Consider the following 21,733-nt stretch of genomic DNA (forward strand, 5'->3'; position numbering starts at 1 on the left):
CACTCCTGTGTTGTGTTTGTGTGCATGATTTACTCTGGAGAGGCTGTGGACTGGTGTAGGCTGCTTGGGCGATTGTGCCAGGGGACTCTGCTGGAGCTCTAAAGCCACTTGAGGCTGCGGAGGTAATGGTACAGGCTTCTGTGGAAGAGGAGGCCACAGTTGAAGAGGTGACAGTGGAAAGAATTCATTATAGCAGTATTAGTTGTACAATGTGTTTACCATGTTTAAGTTGTGTTGCAAGTGGAACATTATACACACTCCTGTGTTGTGTTTGTGTGCATGATTTACTCTGGAGAGGCTGTGGACTGGTGTAGGCTGCTTGGGCGATTGTGCCAGGGGACTCTGCTGGAGCTCTAAAGCCACTTGAGGCTGCGGAGGTAATGGTACAGGCTTCTGTGGAAGAGGAGGCCACAGTTGAAGAGGTGACAGTGGAAAGAATTCATTATAGCAGTATTAGTTGTACAATGTGTTTACCATGTTTAAGTTGTGTTGCAAGTGGAACATTATACACACTCCTGTGTTGTGTTTGTGTGCATGACTTACTCTGGAGAGGCTGTGGACTGGTGTAGGCTGCTTGGGCGATTGTGCCAGGGGACTCTGCTGGAGTGCCAGTTGAGGCTAACGGGGCCACAGTTGAGCCTGCAGGGATGACAGTGGAAATAACACATTAAAGCAGTATTAGTTGTACAATGTGTTTCCCATGTTTAAGTTGTGTTGCAAGTGGAACATTATACACACTCCTGTGTTGTGTTTGTGTGCATGACTTACTCTGGAGAGGCTGTGGACTGGTGTAGGCTGCTTGGGCGATTGTGCCAGGCGACTCTGCTGGAGCTCTAAAGCCACTTGAGGCTGCGGAGGTAATGGTACAGGCTTCTGTGGAAGAGGAGGCCACAGTTGAAGAGGTGACAGTGGAAAGACTCATTATAGCAGTATTAGTTGTACAATGTGTTTCCCATGTTTAAGTTGTGTTGCAAGTGGAACATTATACACACTCCTGTGTTGTGTTTGTGTGCATGACTTACTCTGGAGAGGCTGTGGACTGGTGTAGGCTGCTTGGGCGATTGTGCCAGGGGACTCTGCTGGAGCTCTAAAGCCACTTGAGGCTGCAGAGGCAATAGTACAGGCTTCTGTGGAAGAGGAGGCCACAGTTGAGGCTGCAGAAGTGACAGTGGAAAGAATTCATTATAGCAGTATTCCCAGCCAGCACGCCCACATGGGTCCCGCATGGGTACGAGTTGGGCTACTTGGGTACCACGTGGGCATGGGCTTGATGTGGGCAAATTACATGGGTCCCACGTGGGATACATGTGGGATACCTGGGCATGGGTTGGAAGTGGGCTTTCCCACATGGTTCCCACATGGGCTACATGTGGGCTAACTGGGCATGGGATTGAAGTGGGCTGGCCCAAGTGGTTCCCACGTGGGCTACATGTGGGATAACTGGGCATGGGATGGAGGTGGGCTGGCCCAAGTGGTTCCCACGTGGGCTACATGTGGGATAACTGGGCATGGGATGGAGGTGGGCTGGCCCAAGTGGTTCCCACATGGGCTACATGTGGGCTAACTGGGCATGGGATGGAAGTGGGTTGGCCCACGTGGTTCCCGCATGGGCTACATGTGGGCTAAGTGGGCATGGGATGGAAGTGGGCTGGCCCAGGTGGTTCCCGCGTGGGCTACATGTGGGCTAACTGGGCATGGGATGGAAGTGGGCTGGCCCACGTGGTTCCCGCATGGGCTACATGTGGGCTAACTGGGCATGGGATGGAAGTGGGCTGGGGCACGAGGTTCCTGCATGGGCTACATGTGGGCTAACTGGGCATGGGATGGACGTGGGCTGGCCCACGTGGTTCCCGCATGGGCTACATGTGGGCTAAGTGGGCATGGGATGGAAGTGGGCTGGCCCAGGTGGTTCCCACGTGGGCTACATGTGGGCTAACTGGGCATGGGATGGAAGTGGGTTGGCCCACGTGGTTCCCGCATGGGCTACATGTGGGCTAAGTGGGCATGGGATGGAAGTGGGCTGGCCCAGGTGGTTCCCGCGTGGGCTACATGTGGGCTAACTGGGCATGGGATGGAAGTGGGTTGGCCCACGTGGGTCCCGCAAGGGCTACATGTGGGCTAACTGGGCATGGGATGGACATGGGCTGGCCCACGTGGTTCCCGCATGGGCTACATATGGGTTAACTGGGCATGGGTTGGAAGTGGGCTGCCCACGTGGTTTCCGCATGGGCTACATGTGGGCTAACTGGGCCTGGGATGGAAGTGGGCTGGCCCACGTGGTTCCCGCATGGGCTAAATGTGGGCTAACTGGGCATGGGATGGAAGTGGGCTGGCCCACGCGGTTTCTGCATGGGCTACATGTGGGCTAATTAGGCCTGGGTTTATTTTTTGGCTGTGAATTTTGGCTTAGGCAGTGGGGAAAAACATATTTCCTTTAAATATTTCCATATGAACCAACCAAGAGTAGCCTAGTTATTAACAACAGCTTGACCAAAATATCTATACACAGGGTTATGTAAAATAATAATAATAATAGTAATAATATCCATGGCTTTGATGCTATAACAATTCCATGCTGTACCAATAGGAGAGATAACAGGCAAAATGTTGATCAAAATAACACTTCTATATTCTCAAATTGTTTAGACTTGTTGTAAATTAAGTAATGCAGATGCTTAACAGTAATGTAACTCTTGATTGGGTAAAATGAAACCAAATGGACCTGTAGATATATGAGGGTCCATTTGGTCACCAAATCGCCATCATTTAGCTGGGGACGACCTGGAACCCTCCCAAGGACCACTGGTTTGTGTGTGTGTGTGTGTGTGTGTGTGTGTGTGTGTGTGTGTGTGTGTGTGTGTGTGTGTGTGTGTGTGTGTGTGTGTGTGTGTGTGTGTGTGCGTGCGTGCGTGCGTGCGTGCGTGCGTGCGTGCGTGCGCGTGTGTGTGTGCATGTGTGCTTTTAACCTGTCGGGTGGTAGTAGGAAAAACATTCATTTCATTACTTCTATTTTGACCATATGCTCCTAAAACAACATTCGACAACATTACATTATATTCATTAAAATAAGTTAAGCAGACTCCTGGTCAAATCCACACTCAAAAATGCCAAGATCATAATGCATTGCATCGCAAAACTGTTCTGTTTTTATAGAGCTGCTATTCATGCAAAAATGTAGTTATTATGTGTGGTTATAAACATTTTAGAGAGAAGCCTCAGGCCATACACAATCTGTCTGTGTTCCCACGATTGGCCAGGCTTTGGACTTTGCTTTATGTGCTGCTAGTTAGTTTACCTAGCTGCTTTGTACAACACCACTAGCCTAGCAGAGCTAAACAATCCACCCAATACTGCAGTTAGTTAGCTGCATTAGTATATAGTCTGGCTACGTTAGGCTACAACACCACATTCATTTTGTTCAACAAGACAGACAGGCAGGCAGGCAGGCAGGCAGGCAGGCAGGCAGGCAGGCAGGCAGGCAGGCAGGCAGGCAGGCAGGCAGGCACAGTGAGTAGACCAAACCAAGCCTCTCATTACCATGTGAATACAGGGTGATTTCACATGTAGGTGTTATTGACCGTCTAACCAATCACTGTGCTTCCCAGACTTTTTTGAAACTGAATCACTTTTTCTTTGTCATTTGAGAGTGAGGAACTGGACAGGACTTGCTTCCACGAATGGACCTTAAAAAATCCAAAAGTATATGGTAAGGAGCCTCATTGTCTAATCTATATTCTAAAATGTTCTAGACTAGCCTAGATACAGGCTAGTTTTAACTCACGGTTTGTTGATTTTGTCAACTTAACTAAGGACATTATCTTTAAACAACAAGTTACATGTTTTATGCTCTAGATGTAATGTTATGTTATCACATTGTAACAAATTATTTCAAACCATGGATTTAGGCAGGCCAGTATTGTTATATATTATGTTTTAAATCCCTAGATTACAATGTATGTTGGTTTACCGTATGTGCTGTATATGTTGGTTAATGTACCCAATGTGTTCCTAGTCTGGGCAAACCCACAAAAACAGCAGCTCTACTAGCTAATAAAGCATCACAGCACGTTATGAGCTTGTAAATCAAGCCAGATTGAAATATGTGTGGGCCTACATTGAAATTTACATTGCTTTAACTTTTGAAATCTCATTTGTCCCCTCTTTCTTGAAGACAAATAATGTGCTCAACCCAAACCTGAAAAGCAGAGGCTTCAATCTACAGACAGACAATGAAGTACCCCATAAGTGACAATGGTAATATAAACTTACATAATGTTTGTGATTTTGTTGGGATATTGATCTTGGCTAACTTTAATGTTGTGTGGAAAAAACTGAAGTTGAATGTGACAGCATACGGCTGCAGCTAACTAGTGGAAGGGGCAGATTTGTTGAAGAGATCACGGTTGGCAGTTACATTTTTATTCTACATCAAGGGTCTTCAACAGGGGGTCCGGGACACCTAGGGGGTCCTCAGAGTCACTAAAGGGGGTCCTCCAAATATTTGTGTGATAGAAACCTTATTTTCTCATTTTTTATTTTAACCACTTGAACCCTAGCGTCCATATTCTGAGAACTTGAGCCAAAAATAGCAGATCTACAAGCTCACAACGCCTTGCACTGCGAGGCGTTGTGAGCTTGTAGATCAGACATTTGGGCAAAGAGGTTTTGTAGAGAGGGAAAAGAGCAGACCAAGTAGTGAGTGAAATGTCAACTTTATTAAGTATTGACTGTTCAAGTGGTTAAATATCTGAAACACAAATCGACATGGATCCAAAATACAATGATGATTTTCCTGTCATGATGAAACTATATGGAATCTATGTAAAGGTTTTGGTGGTCCCTGCTTCATCTCTCTCAACAAAGGGGTCTGTGGCCTGAAAACATTGAACATTCAAAACCAGTTTGTCCACAGTCAGCAGGCACGTAGACAGTAGGCAGCTGATAGCATAGGCCTACTCAACTTGCTTATAGAGATGCAAATCTTTGCTATTGTTTTCATTGGGTGACGGGGGTTTACTTTGGGTCATCGTCACCTGGCTTTACAAAGAATCAAATGTGCACACGCTCGCCAAATGGTCTGTGTACTACACTATTGGACTTTAGTTGCTTATTTAGAATATTATTAGGCTATAAAACATAGGCCTACATTAATCTCTTCAGCCCTATACATTTTGTCTATTTGAAAATAGCCGATCTACAAGCTCACAATGCGTCGCAATGCACTTCACTGGCATTTCGGCTGGCATTTCGCCTACTAAAATCTCATTCCTGGTGACGCCAGTGTAAGTGTGTTTAAAGATAGAATGACTACTTTACATTCATATCTTGTGGCTAATCCTTTCTTTGACTTTTGCCATAAACTCAGGAATTGCCATGTCGGAGATATCTAAGGTTAAGGCTTCCTGGGTGAAGGCAAGATGGACAGACCAGTGGAACGCAGCAGAACCATCCAGGCTTCACCAATTCATCAAGGATCTCACAGATGTTCCTGACCAGCACCTCCCCCGTAAGGAGTGGACAACCCTCAATCACCTGAGGACAGGTGTGGGACGTTTCAGTGCAGCACAGGATCCATCACAGACTGTGTAGCATGTGATGACCAGCTGCCCTATATACCAGCCACTGAATGGTGATCGTGGCCGAGAATGATCATGACCTAGACAATGACACACTCGACTGGATTGCTGCAACGGAGTGTAAGGACATACAACAGAAAAAGATCTGGATGATGTGCCACCCCATTAGACAAACTCTCTCTCTCTCCCCCCTGTGGTTGGCTAAAAAAAACCACCCACAAGCACAGCAGACCCAGATTGATGAATGCAACATGAATGAACAGTGGATTCCAGAAAACCTATGCCCTAAAACAGTTTTGTTACAAAATTCAAGATTTTGATGCACCTCCTACACAATTTATGTTTTTGGACATTTTTTAATCCTTTATTTTGTTCTGTTAGCAGTCTGTGGAGCATTATGGGAATATCTCTTTTTGCATTTCAAGTGTTTTTTTTTAAATGTACTGTATGTACACTTGCACATTTGATCTGTTTGCCTTCATGCTGCTGCTATCTTTATTTATATTGTATTGTATTATCTTGTTTATTTTTGTAATAAACGTTGTCAAATATACAGTATATTGTCTATTTCATCCAAAATGTATTTTAGGTGTTTCAATAATTAACACAGTTCATGTCAAACACTGTTTTAGTCTACCATTAAAATCTTCCTAGGAGCAAGGTTGAGCCCACTTGGATCCCACGTTTATCCCCTATGGTTCCCGCATAGAATTGCCTAGGTGGGGCCCAACCAGGGCCCATGTAGAACCCACCTAGAGCCCACACAGGCTAGCCCAAGCGGCTCCCACCTGGGTCCCATATACATTTGCCGAGGTGGGGCCCACCCAGGACCCATGCAGAACCCACCCAGAGCCCACGTGGGCTAGCCCAAGTGGTTCCCACTTGGGTCCCATATAAATTTGCCGATGTGGGGCCCACCCAGGGCCCCTGCAGAACCCACGTTGATCCCACGTGGGCTAGCCCAAGTGGTTCCCACTTGGGTCCCATATAAATTTGCCGAGGTGGGGCCCACCCAGGACCCATGTAGAACCCACGTTGAACCCACGTGGGCTAGCCCAAGTGGTTCCCACCTGGGTCCCATATAAATTAGCCGAGGTGGGGCCCACCCAGGGCCCATATAGAACCCACACAGAGCCCACGTGGGCTAACCCACGAGGGACCCTTGTGGAAACCGCGGACATTCCCACATAGAACCCACGTGGGCTAGCCCAGGCGGTTCCCACATGGGTCCCATATAAATTTGCCGAGGTGGGGCCCACCCAGCGCCCACGTAGAACCCACGTTGAGCCCACGTGGGCTAGCCCAAGTGGTTCCCACCTGGGTCCCATATAAATTAGCCGAGGTGGGACCCACCCAGGGCCCATGTAGAACCCACACAGAGCCCACGTGGGCTAACCCACGAGGGACCCTTGTGGAAACCGCGGACATTCCCACATGGGGCCCATGTAGGGAAGCCCACCCTGTACCCATGCGGGACCCATGTGGGCGTGCTGGCTGGGTTAGTTCATAGACTGTATAAAAGATATGGACAAAGCGACGCCATTGGTTTCTATGCAGCGCAAATGAAACAATATGGGTCCTTGGCATTGGTGTCACCATCATAGATTGAAATGCGATCAGAGGAGGCTATTGGCTGCCAACGGTTACGTACAACCGCAGGGATACATGGGAGAATGTGGACGAAGCCTCCCGAAATACAGCACACGAAGAAGAACACAGCCGACTGGTATCAGTTTAGTTGGCCACGCCCCCCCCCCCCCCCCCCCCCCCGCCCGCAACTTTATCATCAATTTTAACATAAATGGGACCTTGTTTTCACAAAACACATATCATCGTGATTGAAAGGCAATTTTTAACTAGCGATAGGAACCATAAAGTATGTATGAAATGTTAATTAAGGTTAGAAAACGAAAGGGGAAAATGAATGGGGTCCAATGGAGAACAATTCTTTTTGCGATCGGCCGGGGGGGAAAACAGCACAACTAGCGGCCAATCCGTATTGGATCCTACCACAGGACACAGCCCAATTAGTAACCGTACTTCCCTATAAATACTTCCATACATAACCCAGTTAAAAGTAACCTAAACATATTCAATCAATGTGTTACAATTAACTCTTGGGGTGAACTTCAAATCATGAAACATCTATCTATAAATGCGACAAATCTCTGTCTGTCTGTGTGTATGTAATCCGCGTATCTCAAGAACCGTTCGTCCCACCGGCTTTAGATTCGGCACGCACGTTCCCCGCCGCGGCGCGGAGTGCAGTGCCGGGCCTCGACCCGACCCGACGCACGTTTTTTCCGAACCGGCGCAAAACGTTCGGAATCTCCTTATGCAGAGCTGATTGTTGACATCAGGCTGTTCCGGAGGAAATCTGCGCAAGCGCTGACTCATTGTGACATCACTTCATAAAAGGCTCTGACATCACGTATGCCACATGAGGCAATGGGCATATACAGATATCTCCATATATGAGCATAAACTCATAAAAGGCTCTGACATCACGTATGCCACATGAGTCAATGGGCATATACAGATATCTCCATATATGAGCATAAATGGACACAGGCAAACAGATGGTCAATACGGGTCCTACAGACAGAGATCTCCATATATGGGCATAAAATGGACGCAGACAGACAGATAACTCCATATATGGGCATAAATGGACACAGGCAAACAGATGGTCAAAACGGGTCCTACAGAGATTTCCATATATGGGCAGACACACACAAACAGATGGTCAAAACAGATCCTATGAAAACAGGTATAATGGGGTTTGCATTAAAGGGCGGGGCATTCATTCCCTATTTACATTGTTCCCGAGTTGGCCAGGGCGCCGACTAGACAAATGACCTGAACACAAAGCATAGTGAACACCCCTCTCCAGTCTCTACCACAGCACTTGGCACCTTCCTATTAATCAAGGATTGCCACCAGCAGTGTGGGAGAGCCAATTAGCAAACAATCGATCAGTGAATATACAGTTCAGTTTAAAACCATTACTAATTGCATAGTAGAGAAAGCCATCAGTTGTGCGTGTATATGGGCTCAGCTGCCCTGTGACATGTACAATGTGATTTTCCCATGTTTAAGTTGTGTTGCAGTGGAACATGTTACAGACATTCCTGTGTTGTGTTTGTGTGCATAACGTACTCTGGTGAATCAGTGGAACAGTGTAGGTTGCTTGCGCAATCACACCAGGGGACTCTGCTGGAGCTCTAAAGCCAGTTGAAGCTTCAGAGGTAACGGTACAGGCTGCTGGGGAAGAGGAGGCCACCGTGGATGCTGGAGAAGTGACAGTGGAAAGAATACATTATAGCTGTATTAATTGTACTGTAAAGTTGCCTGGGCGGCCAAGGCTCCAAGAACAGTCCAAAATTGTATTTTTATGTCTCCCAAACACATTCTTCAAAGCAGCTTCAAGTGCTTTCAGGTCAAAAATAATATTACTTGGAAAAAATAAAAGAGCAGTGTGGAGAAGGGGAAAAATGGTTAGACAAATAAAACCATTCCCAACTGGATAAGAACTCTCTTCAGGCTAAACCTTGATCACAAAGGGCCCTGTGGCTAACCCTTAGGGATGTTAGCTGTGTTCCTGCCACATCCAACTAACCTGTCTGTCCCTGCAGCCTCCCTTTTAATAAACCATATTCACACCGGCCATCTTGTATCACATGACTTCCTGGGATAGCAGCCTGCATTACAAACCATTGTGAACAATGGAGCGATGGTGCCAAAATATGAGTTCTATTTAACCAATTTCTTTTGACCAAATCGACAAATGGGCAGATGACATCAACATCCCCAAAAGGATTTATTAGAAGGGTACATCAACAATATTCAATATTCATGGTAGTTGGGTTGCAGTGTAGGTTGCAGTGTTACTCAGTACAAATACTTGCTACAATATCTGTGCAGACTCGTGCTTGCTCTGCCATCATATAGTTAATATTACTGTATTTTTGCATATTAATCAGGAACAATCTACCGACAAATAGTTAATGATGGTGGAGCAAGCACTGCACAGATAGCAAGCCTTTGTACACAGTAAGGTTGCAACCTAAATTACCTTGTATATCATTACCATGGATGTAATCAATCCAGTTACTGTAGCCCTTCTATTTAATCATTTTGGGGATGCTGAAGTTATCATCTGCCCATTTGTCAATTTGGTCCAAAAATCCTTGCATAGTATAGAAAGCCATCAGTTGTGTGTGTGTATATCGGGCACAGCTGACCTGTGACACGTACAACGTGATTTTCCCAAGATTAAGTTACAGTATGTTGCAGTGGAACAAGTTACAGAGTGTTTGTGTGCATTACTTACACTGGCCCAGCCAGGGAACAGTGCAGGCTGCTTGGGTGATCGCGGCATCGGACTCAGCTGGAACTCTAACGCCAGCTGAGGCTATGGTTGTGGCTGCAGAGATGACAGTGGATAGAATACATTAGAATGGTATTAGTTGTACAATGCGTTTTCCCATGTTTAAGTTGTTGTGTTGCAGGGGTAAAATGGCTATACCAACTCATGTTCTTGCCCATCACTTACTCTGGGGAAGGGATACAGCTGCAGAGACTGCACATTTCTGCACGTGATTAAAAATTGTCTTCTGGGTTCTAGTCTCGCCACAGTAGCAGCAGTGGAAATGGGCCGTTTTCAAACACTCCCCATAGCACCTGTACATTGTATAATCTAGAAAGACAAATCCAGTTACAAATGACTTCATTCGTAAGGCAATACTGTATTAAAATTCACATTAGAATGATATTAGCTGCTAACCAGGCTCAAACGTTCATATGATATGCTGCTAACGGCTAGCAGCATGTCTATGTACGTTTAACCACGTTAAACTATGATTTACTTTATTAACGCTTAACAAGGTTGGACAGTAGATTATTTACTTTGGTAACGAGACAATTGTGTGTTATGAAATATAACATACATCAATAAAAAATTAACATTTATCTATGGAAAATACTTTACAGCTGTTCCAGCATGTTCCGCCATTTTCAGAGAATGTCACTCATCCGGTTTGCGACCTTTGGGACAGAGCAGCGTGCACGTGACATTATTGCCATGATTCTATAGGATACTATGAACCTTTCTAATCCGCCTCCCGCTTTTGAATACAGCTCCTCCATGGCGTGTCTCCTCCAAGGCCCGCCCCTACTGGGTTTCTGCGTACTGCAGTCGGACCCGTCTCCAGAAGTCAGCTCCGATGCATCCTCTGTAAAGTGGGAGGATCAAGTTCACATCCGGGAATTTGGTCTCTACTTGGTCAAATGCAGACTTGAGATTGGAAGGGTACTTGGGCAGCAACTGATGACGTATCACAAGTTCACGAGGACTCCAGTTTAGACAAGCACTCACATCGAGAAACCGCCGTTTTGCAATAATGATCTAAATCTACTAAATAACTAGTAAAGTTTTCAATAATTGTAATGGAGTAAAAGTAAAACATTTGCCGAAGATATAGTGGATTGTGGGGGTGGTTTGACTTGGGGGGAGTGATTTAGGGGTGTAGATAAGTACCTGTTGTCCCTCCCATTGTTACACCCACTTACTCTTGTAATCAATGGCTTTTTAACAGCTTTGGTTTTCATTGTGCAACAAGTTTCATATGTCCATAACTTCTAATATGCTCCAATTTCAACAAATGATACCACATATGAAAGCTTAGAATGTGTACTTAACCTCAACAATGTTTCACATCCACCATGCATTTTATTAACGTTCACCACTGAGCCAAATAATGTTAATAATGCTCAACATTGATTTTATTTTACCATGAAATCCATTTAAACCATGTTTGATATGAAATCCATCTGTTAAATTTAATATTTTCCACTGTGTTTGTGCTGGCTGGGAACCAACGGCTTTGTGGCCATATTTTACAGAACAAATACATTATACTACTGAAACCAAAACACTTTGTTCCAAAATATTTTCTTCTGGATTGGCCGAGTACATTTAGACAACATAGCAGACATAGTTCTTTGTACCATGAAATGTTGTGTTTGACTCTGCACACATGACATATATCTTCATTTGAGGCCACATGGTCTTCTACCCTGTCCCATGTGGTCTAACAGTTAGGATTCCTGTTTATTTTGTATCCATAGCAGCGGTGGAAGCCTGTAACTTAGTCAGGAAAGAGGGTGAGGTAGTCACATAGTAGCTCTCCTGTGCACTGTCCACTAGCCAATGTACATAATCATCTTCTGGCTATAAATGTATCTGGGGAGCATCAGCAGCTTCAGTAGGTGTAAGAATCCCATAATGCACTGTAGGTGACCTGGAGTGAGACAACAGGTAGGAAATAAGCCATTGGGAATAAATCTTTGATGACTCCATAGTGATCAAAATGATGTGGGGAGCAGCAGCATGCAGAATATCAAATTGTTTTCAAACTGCTGACCTTCACAATCTGCCTCATTTGTAGTCTTGGAAGAACAGCAATGTGTCCAAAGTTCACCTACTTCACACCACTGCTTTTCTACCACACCTTGATTGTTTTGTTTTCCTACAATTGATTACAACAGTAAACATTCCTTCTTCATCTCTCGGTGTATATTTCATTGCAGATTATCTGGAAGTTGTAAAATTACATTAAACCTCTTGAATCTTTCTCATTACATCCAAATGACAGTGGATTCATGGAGAGAGATAACACTCTCATCCTCACCAAAACCTTGCTTGAAAATGTAGTCCCATTTGTTGTATACTGCATCTTTTACACACATATTGGTTAAAATAATACTATTGTGGACTCAACACAGGGGACAGGGGTCCCTCCAAAGTAGCTGTGGTGTCGACAGAAAATGCAAACATGTGTAATTGATTCAGTACATATAGTATAGTGTTCTCACATATCACCCGCTGTCTTAAATGGCCCTGATAATTGGAGCAATGGTGTGCCTGCGTTCCCCAGACTACAGACAGGCACATATGGTTCCAGCAGCTCAACTTAACTGATTGGATGAGTCTCACATAACATTTGTGCTGTATAAATGCTGAAATGCATGGCCCAAAAATAGGCCAATCTAAAATGTTACACTTTCATTTTTTCAGTATCCTATAAATTATTTTGTTATGTATTGTGGATAATGCATTTTGACAAGAATGTGGATACATGTATATGTGTCCTTTGTAATGTGATGATGATTCACAGTCTGGGGTTGGTTTGACTTGTCATTATTAGTGGACCATGTAGTGCTGAAACACACAGGTCATCACCTGTGTCATCTTTTCTCTTTGGTGTTTCAAAGGAAAGTAACATAAATGTTTTGATTCATGATTGCACCCTCTTCAAAGAGAGGCTGTTTTCAGTTTGGTTGGTAATTTAACTAAACTAATTAATTCAAAAATGTTAAAATGACCTGGCACTGTTGGTCCTTTTTTGTGGAGCCAAGGTAAAAAAAAAAAAAAAGAAAACAGCCTAGGCAACAACCTGAGAAAGTAAAGCATTGCAACCCAACACAAACCCCACATCCCAACAATAGTTCAAGTTCACAATCTCTTTTTAACATTTTGTACTCACAGTTTTAGATCACCGTCCCCACTCAGTCTGCTAAACATAATTGGTGTCAGACGGGCAGACCTGTGAAGGGTGCCCTAGCATGAGGGACGTGAGGGACCGGCTGTGGGCGGTGAAGCATGAAACGCGGGGCGTTCTTCTGTGAGGAGAGGGTAGTGTAACGACCCAGCAAGAGATCGCTCTCTTGGCGTTGCGGGTTGCTTGCCTTGTCCGCTGAGTTGTGGGTCGGGGTTCGTCTCCCGTTTGGAGGCAAACTTTAAAAAAAGAAGGGAAAAAGGCATTATTATAATTATTTAAATTTGTATTATTTATATTTTTTCTTCAAAGGAGCTAAACATACACTCACCATTCATTTCCCCCAATGCTACGGTCCAATCTGGCATTCCTATGACTGAAGGGAAACCAACTTCAGTGGTGCCTGGTACAGCTCCTCAGACTCAAACTTCAGTGGTTCCAGAACCTTCATCTGAGCTTCAAGAGCAAGCTCAACAGCCTCCATTTCAGTTATGTACAGCATCTCTGTAAACACTCCTTAAAGCCAGGGTGATATGTTTTTGGTTAAAACAACTTTCATCCAAGCATTTGGATGGAATCATAAAGTCTTCTATGGCGTAGGATATGCTTCGGTGGAAATGTCCAGTTTCTTCAGCTTCTTCTGGGTTCCGCTTTCTTCTTTTTGAGTGGATGCTCAAAAATGATACTTTCCCATAGTCTAGCAGATGTCTTTAGTGTCAGCAATGTTCTTTTAGAAAGCCTGAAGGAGTGCTCTGTTGGGATAATATCCAGCATAAAGCATGGTGGTTTCCTATTGACTGGACAAATACACATTCTGGGAAATTACATTGCATATCTTCTGTCCGCTGTCCACTGGCCTGTGTCTCCCAGGTAGTCTTGAACATGTGGAATTGAAGATACACATAAATGTTCTTGCATAACAACAACATTTCATTTGTGTCCGCTTTCATCCTATCATTAGATAGGTTTAAATACCTTTATTATTGCAAATGATCAAGGAAGCAACCAATGTGTCTGGCCTCCAACCTTCTGTTCCACCAATAGAACCAGGGAGCCTGCCAAGCTGTGCTCTAATGAAGACAATTCAGCTGTGGTCACGGACTGCTTGAGTCTCTGTTCCCAATTGTGCTCTAGGTCCAGAGCCAACACAATGTTTCACCATGGCAATTTGCACACAGAACTTACTGAAAACTGACAATGTTAATGTTGTATTACCAACCCTTAACGAATATAATTGATAAAATGCAAAAAAGACTGAATTGTCATTAGAAAAAATCGCACCTGTGCGAAGTGAGCGGTGCAAAAATATTTAGGGAGTATGATATACTGTGAACTTTGATTTTCAAGCCTTTTCTTCGCAATGTACCTACATAGCTTACTTACAGTCACAATGTGATGTGTTCACGTAGCATACGGAAATGTGATGTACTTATCAACCTTCATAGTTCAACATGACATTCAAGACCTCAAAGATGAATTCTACATTACCACGATATTTCTAGCGTCTTGAAGATATGTAATCTCATCAGCATAGAGTAGACCCATCATAGCTCCACTCCACCACAACCTTATAATCTGCTTCAAGGAAGAGCGAAGTAGCATAGACTTAGAAGGTCCCAAACGGAATAATTCACATCAGATCCACGCAACAGGACTAGGAGACGTGAAGAAGAAACATTCGTTACCTCTAACATACGTAGTGAATCCTCATGTTATCGGATTCACGGGGGCAGTGTTGTCGAGGAAACGAGCATGATACGTCACGTCACGGCATGACGTCATATTTAGTTATAAATTAGCTATATACAGAAGAATATAGTAGTATACAGATTTACAGAGACATCTAGAGATAGATTCAGATACCGAGACTCATAGAAGAATATTGAATCAACAGAGCCTACCTTTATACAAGGACCCAAGGAGATGTTGACACACACAGATGGATCATGACTAGGATTTCTGCCACCATCATTGGAACAAAGATGTTTGTATTTGGGGGCACGGCCAACGAGTGCTTTCAAAACTACATCAGAATGTTTGATACAGAGAGAAACTGCTGGCAGAACCTTCCTTCTCCAAAGCATCTTCCAGAAGAAGACACTTATGATGGTGGGAAGTCGTCTCATCATCTTTAGCGGATATCCCGAAGACAAGACACACAACGATTACCTGCACATCTTAGACTTGAATCCTAGTCTTAAGACGCTTTGCAAGCTAACAGTTATTCAGTACAATCTGGAAGTGTCAGAACTCCCACACAGCATCAGGTGGGAACTGGCAGCCATGCAAGGTTATTATAGTAAGAACTAACTAAAGACCCAAGGAGAGACCCACCTGTACAGAGGACCTAAGGAGAGACCCACCTGTACAGAGGACCTAAGGAGAGACCCAACTGTACAGAGGACCTAAGGAGAGACCCACCTGTACAGAGGAATACAAGAGAATTGGAACCTGTTCCAGCAGATCACTATGAAGGCTATACAGAAACTGTCTTAGAAGATATCACTCTCTCTTTCTAATGTTACCCTCATTAGTGACAGCATCATTCTTTTTTCCAAAAGCTGTTTATTTGTATTTTAAATTTTTTGGAACCACAGACCTTGCAGCAACAACTGTACAACCAAGTACAACAGCTGTCAGCCAAGTACAACAGCTGTCAGCTATGTTCAAGACCACTGACTTGACTGAATCTTTCAAGAAGAGCTAGGCCCGAAGAGCCCGAAGAACTGGGCAATCAGTGGATACCCAGTGGATATTGTGTTTATTTGTATTTTAAACTTGTATTATTTGGCTATCATTTATAACCTGTAACATTTTCCACAGTCTGTCTAAAAGTGTGGTTATTTTATCGCTTATAAGTGAATATTCATCTAATACAATTTTGAAATTCAAGGTTAGCACCGCTCGATAATTTTTTATGACGTAATTAGGCGGCCTAAACGCGTTATGACGTATTTTAAATCAGAGTTAACCAATCGGGTGCCTATGTGACTATGACATCATGGACAGATCAACAGAATCGAGGTGTTTCATTGGTCTAACAGACTTGTGTCATCATCATTTGTGACATCATGGTTTTGGTAAAAAAAGCGGTCTATAGGAGCGGTTAGCACCGCTCAAAAATCAGTTGAAAATTAAATATCCCCTCGACCTGTCTTCATACATCTTCAGTTTTTTGATGAGCTTATGAATTATCCATAAATACATGGTTTGATTTTCAAGAATAGGATGCACCCATAAGCATTTTTGCTTTCCTGTTATTTTGTAGTCTTTTTTTTTTATGGGGTGAATCTGGAGATAAGCAAGGGATACACAAAGTGTTGTCCTTCTTTCACTATCCTCAATTAACTAAAACTAAGCATTTGGACATGTTTAAACTAAACTACCAGTAAACTAAACTAAACTAAACAAGAAAGCCAGCTTTAAAAACTAAACTAAACTGAAAAAAAAAAGAAAAAAAAAAATCATCTCTCCCCAAACAAACATTATGGCATACAACCTGGAAGCAACAGCATGAAATCTATACCTGAACTCTAGATAGCAGCAGTCAAATACATAGAGCCTGTTGTTTCTTCCCATCGCCACGTGTGCTCCTGGGTGATACCTCAGCAGACGTTGTGTTGCTCGGTTGTTGCCAGCATGGACAAAGTTTCCATCCAGTTTCTTGAAACCGTACATCCGACCAGGGCTCTTTCTTCTGAGGTGTTTGCTGCTACCGCCCGACTTCTTTGAAGCAAACCTCAGCAACTCAATCGGTATTGATACCTGCTCCTGATGTTAACATCAAGGATGAAAGTGTCGCTCGCACCTTTCAAAAGGAAAGCAGGAAAATCTAAATCAATATACTGTAGAGAAGTGGCATTCACCTGGATATGTTATCTAACTTAGTAAAAACTTAGTTTTTATGTGGTCCTCCTTTAACTATCTTCAACTATTTAACTGAAACTAAGCCTTTGGATAAACTAAAACTAAACTAAACAAGAAAGCCCGGTTTTAAAACTAAACCAAAATTAAATTGAAAAAAAAAAGCCCAAAACCTTGGACGAGACCGTTACGGGGCCACTCATTTTTCAAGATACTGACATAATTTAGAAAAACAATATATTCAGTCCATATTACTTACTATGCACAATATTCTACACATGGAATTGTCTTCCCAGACTTGTCTTATGTCGTCCCCTGCTATCCTGTCTATTTGATTGTTCGACCACCACACAGCATCTCTAGCATTTGACGTACAATGATAGACAATCTTTCAAGCATCCAACAATATAGAAATACAATAAGAAAATCACATTTAGAACATCACGTCGTCTTCAAACTAAAACTTACAATTCAGTATGTTTTCCACAGGTTGTCAGGATCATAAATGGGGAATACATCTTTGAAGACTCCATAGTGGTCTGCCAGTTTTCTCCCAGGTGGCCTGCACTCGATCTAGAGGGATCTTGAAAGTTTTCAGGCGGGTTGCCCTTTCCAGTGGCACATTTTCCTTGTCGGCCTTCACAATCCGCCTCCTCTGCCTCATCTCTTTAGTCCCAGAAGAACGGAAACATGGCAGTCCAATATTCACCCGCTCCACACCATGTTCAGAGTCTTCTTGTTCTACATACTTTCTGTAGGTTTTCCACCACACATCCTTGTTATTTTCTTCTTGTCCTTTTCTTGGATAACGTAAAGCTGCGGTACTTCTCTTCTGTAGTCAATATCCTCATTCGGCATTGGACCCAGTGGGGGCGTCAACCGGCACAGGAATGCCGTTGTGCCAAATGCCCTGGCATTATTGACCCCAAAAGCTGTCCCAGTTCTAAAAGCCAGGGTGCAAACCATGCGTAAAGCCATCTTGGATGATAGATGGCTAGGTTATTGCATGGGTGATTTGTAAAATAGGCTCCGAAATAAAGCTTATAATTGTCAAGCTCAACACTACCTAGTTCTCTGCTCAGGCAGGGTCCGGAGGGACGAAGACCTTTATGGTCGGACTAACTGCTGAATCTGGTAACACTCTTATATGCATTCCCCGAGCGATGCCACTGTCAATTGTCAAATAAAGTGCATGATTATAAATGGCCGTAAGTCTTTTTTTTTTATATAACATTTTTTACTTATGCACATGAGTCTCCAAGGTGGATAATGGGTACTTCTCCAATGATTCCAGATTTCTGTAGTCAATGTCCTCATTCAGCATTGGACCCAGTGGGGGCGTCAACCAGCACAGGAATGCCGTTGTGCCAAATGCCCTGCTTGAGTCTGAGGTATAGGCTTTAAATGAATAGGCTATTCCAAATGTCCTCACTGAGTGCAGACTCTGGTAATGTCACCATTATATTTTCCACCTGGTCCTTGGCTTTTGGTGTAGCTGGGTCCCTTATGACTGAAGGGAAACCAACTTCAGTGGTGCCTGGTACAGCTCCTCAGACTCAAACTTCAGTGGTTCCAGAACCTTCATCTGAGCTTTAAGAGCAAGCTCAACAGCCTCCATTTCAGTTATGTACAGCATCTCTGTAAACACTCCTTAAAGCCAGGGTGATATGTTTTTGGTTAAAACAACTTTCATCCAAGCATTTGGATGGAATCATAAAGTCTTCTATGGCGTAGGATATGCTTCGGTGGAAATGTCCAGTTTCTTCAGCTTCTTCTGGGTTCCGCTTTCTTCTTTTTGAGTGGATGCTCAAAAATGATACTTTCCCATAGTCTAGCAGATGTCTTTAGTGTCAGCGATGTTCTTTTAGAAAGCCTGAAGGAGTGCTCTGTTGGGATAATATCCAGCATAAAGCATGGTGGTTTCTATTGACTGGACAAATACACATTCTGGGAAATTACATTGCATATCTTCTGTCCGCTGTCCCCTGGCCTGTGTCTCCCAGGTAGTCTTGAACATGTGGAATTGAAGATACACATAAATATGTTCTTGCATAACAACAACATTTCATTTGTGTCCGCTTTCATCCTATTCCTATCATTAGATAGGTTTAAATACCTTTATTATTGCAAATGATCAAGGAAGCAACCAATGTGTCTGGCCTCCAACCTTCTGTTCCACCAATAGAACCAGGGAGCCTGCCAAGCTGTGCTCCAATGAAGACAATTCAGCTGTGGTCACGGACTGCTTGAGTCTCTGTTCCCAATTGTGCTCTAGGTCCTGAGCCAACACAATGTTTCACCATGGCAATTTGCACACAGAACATACTGAAAACTGACGTAATGTTAATGTTGTATTACCAACCCTTGACGAATATAATTGATAAAATGCAAAAAAAACACTGATTTGCCTTTAGTAAAAATCTGTTGAAAATTAAATATCCCTTCGACCTGTCTTCATACATCTTCAGTTTTTTGATGAGCTTATGAATTATCCATAAATACATGGTTTGATTCTCAAGAATAGGATGCACCCATAAGCATTTTTGCTTTCCTGATATTTTGTAGTCTTTTTTTTTATGGGGTGAATCTGGAGATAAGCAAGGGATACACAAAGTGTTGTCCTTCTTTCACTATCCTCAATTAACTAAAACTAAGCATTTGGACATGTTTAAACTAAACTACCAGTAAACTAAACTAAACTAAACACGAAAGCCAGCTTTAAAAACTAAACTAAACTGATTTTATTTTTTTTATTTTTTTTAAGGAAAAAAAAACATCTCTCCCCAAACAAACACAGTTATGGCATACAACCTGGAAGCAACAGCATGAAATCTATACCTGAACTCTAGATAGCAGCAGTCAAATACATATAGCCTGTTGTTTTCTTCCCATCGCCACGTGTGCCCCTGGGTGATACCTCAGCAGACGTTGTGTTGCTAGGTGGTTGCCAGCATGGACAAAGTTTCCATCCACTTTCTTGAAACCGTACCTCCGACCAGGGCTCTTTCTTCCGAGGTGTTTGCTGCTACCGCCCGACTTCTTTGAAGCAAACCTCAGCAACTCAATCGGTATTGGTACCTGCTCCAAATGTTAACATCAAGGATGACAGTGTCGCTCGCACCTTTCAAAAGGAAAGCAGGAAAATCGAAATCAATATACTGTAGAGAAGTGGCATTCACCTGGATATGTTCTATTATCTAACTTAGCAAAAACGTAGTTTTTATGTGGTCCTCCTTTAACTATCTTCAACTATTTAACTGAAACTAAGACTTTGGATAAACTAAAACTAAACTAAACGAGAAAGCCCGGTTTTAAAACTAAACCAAAATTAAATTGAAAACAAAAGCCCAAAACCTCGGACGAGACCGTTACGGGGCCACTCGGGTTTGGTTTTGTAATTTGATTATTATTTCGGAAAAAAAATCATTTAATTTTTTTGGACCTGTGAAGATCTCTACTTGGAGGCAATTCTATGATGTCAGCACATGTGTTGCCATGTTTTTTTGTGACCATAAGTCGCAGTTTACTATCAGAACCGGCACATCTTGTCAGTGCCTGTATGGCTAACGCTTGGCTTTTTTGTTGATTGACTCTCACGCTCTGACATAACACTGACATCACTGTGATGTCAGGGGAACTAAATCCCGTTTGCCATATATGGAGATCCCTATGATGCCAGGGGAACCAAATCCCTTTTATGCCCATATATGGAGATATGGAGATCCCTGTGATGTCAAGGGAACCAAATACCTTTTATTGCCATATACTGAAAACTCCTGATCGGCATATCTCCCTCACATAATAATAATTCATCATTGTCCTTCCAGTTAAACATTGTTCTTCACGGGGCGTAATTCGTAATTGACATGTCAAAGGGCGATGCCAAGTAAACAGTCAATTTGACAATATAGCATTGCTTCAAATGGTCCCTGGCTAATAAGCCAAATATGTCTCAATGGTGAGCTTGTGGATCTGCCATTTTTCATAGTATAAACATGAATAAGAATCAATAATTAACGCTCATGTTGCTTTGCCAGGATTAAAATAGACCAAGGTCTTCCATTGCCAAGCATTTAATGGGTTGGAATGCGCACAATGGTAGGCCACACAATTATGTCCTGGGGACATCCCAGAAAAAAAATATTTGAGTCAAAAATATTTTACAAAGATACATTTAAAGATTTGCAAAAACAATCACGATATTGAATGACCATTTACCAAGTCTATGCCAAAATGAACTGTTGAGTTGGGATAAGATTCAAGGTGTTTACAACAATTTGGAACTTACATGTCAAAGGGCGATGCCAAGTAAACAGTCAATTTGACAAAAGAAAATATTTGCAAAAACAATGACGATTAAAAAAAAAAATAGCAGATCTACAAGCTTGAGGGCGATCATGCACCACATGTTTGCACACCAATCACAGCTTTCAAACAAACAAATCTGCTTGGAAATTCGTTCTGGCATTCAGGACATAAAGGCTATGGTGTTTTCTTCAAATGTACACAAACATATAAATAAATAAAATAATAAAAACGAAAATCAACAATTTACTTACCTTTTGGGGATTCTCCATTGTCTTTAAGTCAGTGTTGTCTGTTTGTGTTTGAGTCTATGATAAAAAACGAGTCCTCCCCCTCCAGAATCAACTGACACTCTGACAACAGTCAGTTTGGATCGACACAGGTGGTAGCTGATTGCCATGTGGTCTTGTGGCTGGGGGAGGGGAACTT

General features: G+C 43.1%; 1 protein-coding gene and 1 long non-coding RNA gene across 2 annotated transcripts in view; both read left to right on the forward strand.

Annotated features, from left to right (window-relative positions):
- Positions 1-21,733, forward strand: part of LOC308302051 (dual specificity calcium/calmodulin-dependent 3',5'-cyclic nucleotide phosphodiesterase 1C-like) — a gene marked incomplete at both ends in the record, with an annotated part of 499,975 nt that overhangs the window by 250,508 nt on the left and 227,734 nt on the right. The window lies entirely within an intron of this gene.
- On the forward strand, positions 3,533-5,692 carry LOC308301480. The gene is made up of 3 exons (XR_013962889.1): positions 3,533-3,706; positions 4,172-4,254; positions 5,366-5,692. It is a non-coding gene; the product is annotated as an uncharacterized lncRNA (long non-coding RNA).

This window comes from Nannobrachium achirus, assembly GCF_963921795.1.
Source record: "Nannobrachium achirus genome assembly, chromosome: 17".
In the NCBI taxonomy this organism is placed as follows: Eukaryota; Metazoa; Chordata; class Actinopteri; order Myctophiformes; family Myctophidae; genus Nannobrachium; species Nannobrachium achirus.